The following is a 4,501-nucleotide window of genomic DNA, read 5'->3' as shown; positions in this document are numbered from 1 at the left end:
TGATTTTTATTGATTTTTACTTTTTCAGAATTATGTTGGGGGTGTTGTTGTTTTGTTGGGGGTGGGGGTTGTTTGTTTGTTTTCTCGTTTACTCAAGAGATTGGCAGATTGGAAATTAATCAGGAGGATGAAAAGACTGACAGACAGGTAGGCAGGCAGACAGACAGACAGATGGACTAGGCAGACAAATTCATAACCACTGCAATACCTAAGTTATCATATTTCTAATCAATCTCTGTGTTGAGTGGATTTGTCTGGCTTGGACCGAGTGTCATTCCTTTCCGTCACTTTCGTGTCGTTTCTTCGCAGAGTTGTTGTTTCATGCGGATTGCGGATGGAATCGATACTTGTTTGTAACAGATCTGAATGATCACGTGGGCATTAACTCTCTCTTGTGATATTGAACTGCATGGTGACAGTCGCGAGAGGATTCTTTTACAGTAATAGTATTACATTTGTCTGGCAACGCTGGGGAGTTAACACTCCCTTCCTGTAATCCGTGATCGGCGTTTATCTGAACCGAAGATTTTTTCTTTTCTTTTCTTGCTGGTAATGCAAGAAAAAAAACTGGTATGGATACGGACCTTGTAAATTGACGAAAATGATTATTATGTTCCTCAGTTCAGAATGCTACGAAAGGGTACTTGTTTATCGCCAGAGAGAGAGAGAGAGAGAGAGAGGGAGAGGGATAGAGAGAGAGAGAGACTAGAAAAAAAGGCTTCTCTCCAAGGCAGCTTAAAAGATGTCACGCTGCTTATTCACTGTTAACTGACAAAGTAAAATAAAGTAAAGAGGCCACTACAGAAATCATGCAAGAAAACTAGAAATGTTTTGGAAAGTACTTATTAAGTAGTGTTGTTGTTTCCTTCACTTTGTTTGCTGCTGGTCCCTGTTATTCTAGAATACAGCTACCATTATTATTGTTGTAGCTATTTCTGATCGTGGAGGAGGAAGATAAGTGTCCGTTTAAGTGTTTACCTCCTTCCCGCATGGTGGGATTTCAGAGCCTGGAAAAACGTCGCAGCGTACAGAGATCAATTCCTGGGATGAATATGTTGTCCCAGAAATTATAGCAAAGTCTTTTTAGCCTTCGATTGGAAAAACTACAACACTATACTTTAAGTATATTTTTATGTATTGCCGAAATAAACGGGCACGCCACTTGCTCCGTTGGACTTCATGGAATACAATAGGTACGGAGAAATGTGGTTCAAATCCCCGGTGGGGTACTTTTGAAAGCAGGTTGATCAGGGAAATTTTAGGCTTTCTGCCTACTTAGCTTTGCCTTTTCAGAGACTTACTTACTTTTAACTTTTTCACCCTTTGTTGCTGTTAAGCGTCGAGGGGAGATGCAGTTTTCTATAGCAGGCCAGCTCGGCAGCTCCTTCTGTTGTGATATTATGTTTTGTCAGGGTTTCTTTGACACCCTCGATCCACCTTTTGCGTTGCCTTCCTCTTCCTTTATAGCCGGAGTGTATGGTGTTGTAGGCTCTCGAGGCCGGCTGGAAAGGTGACATACGTAACAGGTGGCCAAACCATTTTATTCTCTGTCTTTCTATGTAATGCAGGCAGGATTCAATGCCGATAGGTGCTCTTACTTCTTCCTTTTTTCTGCCTCTCTCGTCTTGTGATGTTAAGGGTTTTGCGGAGACATTTCATTTCGCATACCGTGATTTTACTTTCGTGGGTTTTACTTAAAGTCCAGGTAGCATAATGTTGGTATGAATATTGAGGTGCATGCTATCGAATTTGGAGGCCCGATTCTTATCAACCTTGAGTTTTTCATCGTACAATGTCTTCAGATAAAAACTTAATACTCTATTTACATGCTGTAGTTTGAATAAAACATTTTAATTATAGTGAAAACCTCTGCCCCCTGTGGTCTTGCAATAGTTTTAGACCCCCAAGAAGAAAACAAAGTACCTTTCTCGTTTTCTTCCACAGGCGAGCGTGGTTTTTTTTTTGGTGGTTTTGTTGTTGTTGTTTTTTTGCTGAATTGTTGGCAATGTGTTGAGCGGCCAACCTATTGTCACAAAAAATGTGAACACAATTCCAAATCGCTTGCATAATGTATGGACTGCGTTAGGGCCTCCCTTAACAAAGGTTCTTTGTTGGGCTGTCCCCATTTTTCAACCAATGGAGCAGCATAGAATTGAAGCCAGTTATTTAACTTCGCTGTCCATTCTTAGCTCAAGAGATCAGCAGACACTTTTTGATATAAGGCAGTGCAATTTGAGGTGGGGGGGGGGGATAAATAGAAAAGAGAGAGAGAGTGAGAGAGGGTGAGAGAGAGTGAGAGAGAGAGTGAGTGAGAGAGAAAGAGTGAGTGAAAGAGAGAGAGAGAGGGGGGGATAATGAGAGAGGGATGAAAGAAAGAGAGAGACCAATAGACAGACAGACAGAACATTTACATAATGTACGTAGATTGTTTTCGAGAGATATATTGTTTTCAGTTTGACTCTAGGATCATGTTTTATTTCTAACAGAAGTAAAAGAAAGTAGATCGGGAAATTGAAACCAATCAAGAAGGAAAACCACCAAGGTTCAAAAACATTATCTATAACCCAGTTTTGTTCTCGCAACTCTCTCTCTCTCTCTCTCTCTCTCTCTCTCTCTCTCTCTCTCTCTCTCTCTCTCTCTTGGTCCTTCCAGAGAATTTGGAACCCATAACTTCCTCACAGCTGTCAAAAGTCTTAATCTATCCACTATCAAACATATATCGTCCTTATCTCCCCTTTTTCTTTTATATGACTGTTACTCTCTTTTTGTTGTTGTTGTTGTTGGTGGTGGTGGTGGTGGTGGTGGTCGTGGTTATTGTTGTTTCGCAAACGGTTTACGCCTCCGCCAATCCAGCTGGCAGACTTATGACCCTGCCTATCAAGCCAACCAGGGTTACTTGGGTACTTCTTCTCCTTCTTCTTCAGGTGTCAGGTCTGGAGCTGGCACACCATTCCTTCCTGTTGACTTTCTATAAGATCAGCTTGGTTTTTTCTTTTTGTGTGATTCGTTGCAGCAAAGTTGTTCACACCATCTGTGTATGTAGTTCTTTGTCTACGTCTGCTTTTCTTTCCCTCTATCTTTCCACACATTTATTTACGTGGCCAAAGAATCTCAATCGTCTATTTCTGATTGTTCTGATTATGGATCTTTCACACCTTGCCATTTGGAGAGCTTCTCTATTTGCTTTCTTTTAAGTACTTGGGATACATACCAGCTGAAAGACGGAAATGTTCAACAGAATAAGACACATGTGCCCGTATTGGGCTAACAATGCTTTTAGAGACTGAAAATAGACTCACAATGTTGTTGTTGTTGTAACAGCGTAGGTATAGCGAAAGGGTTAATTGGTAAACATCCTTTCAGTTGACGAGGGAAGCGCGCGCGCTGTCAGGATGAACGCATCGCCATCACTTCAATACCCGCGCCACACGCTCTCCTCACTTAGCGCTCACTTCACCTAGAGGACGCGATACCTGACTGCAGACTCCAATACCATTAGAGATACCCAACAAAAACAAGTAGAAAGTATAGTTGCACTATATCGATACAACTAAACGACTGTGTGATAGGACAGGGAATAATTTCCGAAATTACTTCGCAGTTTTCCAAATGGTTCGTGGTGCGGTAGTAGCAGCAAAGCGTGCGTGTGTCTGTTGAAGGATAATGTTACGATAAAACTGTTTCGTCATCATGAACGACTGGTGGTATACGCGCCTACTTCTTCTGTTGCAGAGATTTGATAGTGTTTACGTGCTAACCTGCACTCAGTCACACATCTAGACCTCTTTCGAATACAGCGACTTGGCTTGTGATACCACTTGTGTTTGCAGCAACCGCCTTTAGTGTGTGTATGTGCGCGCGCGCGTATGTGTCCGTGTCTGTGATTGTTTCTGTTCCAGGAGTCAAAGTGAATATTTCTAGAAAGGAATAAAAAGCCTGGGATGGTTGGAGCTGTTAAGGTACTTACACAGAATTATGTACAAGTTTCACGAGCTCAAAAGTTGGCTTTGTTTTAATATATTTTCGTCTCTGCGCTATCTTTTATTTTCATATGATAACAATGCCCCTGTTGTTATTTCAACTGAACGAGATAATTCAGAAATGTATGAAACAGTTCTCTGTTATGTTGCAATGCAGAAATAAAGAGATCTGATACTATAGCTTTATTTAGTGGCGAAAATGTTGCTTGGCTTTAGGAGATGGAATATATTGTTTGCGGAGAAGTTCGAAGAACGCCTTAGCTTCCGCAATTATGTTTGCTCTTTAATATTTACTACGATCGACTTGTTTGTCAGGGGCACTAGAATCTACATTATTTCAGAACTTGTAGAAAAGTGCTCACAAACGACTGTTGCAGTCACGTATTTAGAATTTTTAAAACCTTCTCTTGTTTTGTTTGTCTTTCGTTAGAAAACCTCTGGATCTACTTCTAGATCTGTAACAATTTTTGGGGGTGGTTTTGGGGGTAGGATGGCGTGTTATTCGTGTGTGTGTAAAAGGG

The 4,501-nt window shown here is 41.1% G+C and overlaps 1 protein-coding gene across 1 annotated transcript in view; it reads left to right on the top strand.

Annotated features, from left to right (window-relative positions):
- Positions 1 to 2,798: 2,798 nt before the first annotated feature.
- The window catches only part of LOC101853867 (5'-AMP-activated protein kinase subunit gamma-2), a gene marked incomplete in the record, with an annotated part of 273,733 nt that continues 272,030 nt past the window's right edge, over positions 2,799 to 4,501 (top strand). The window contains 1 exon segment of the mRNA XM_035970895.1: positions 2,799 to 3,959.

Source organism: Aplysia californica, unplaced genomic scaffold, assembly GCF_000002075.1.
Source record: "Aplysia californica isolate F4 #8 unplaced genomic scaffold, AplCal3.0 scaffold00335, whole genome shotgun sequence".
Classification (NCBI taxonomy): domain Eukaryota; kingdom Metazoa; phylum Mollusca; class Gastropoda; order Aplysiida; family Aplysiidae; genus Aplysia; species Aplysia californica.
Note: the sequence above shows the minus strand (reverse complement) of the source record. Positions and strands in the feature narration are given on the sequence as shown.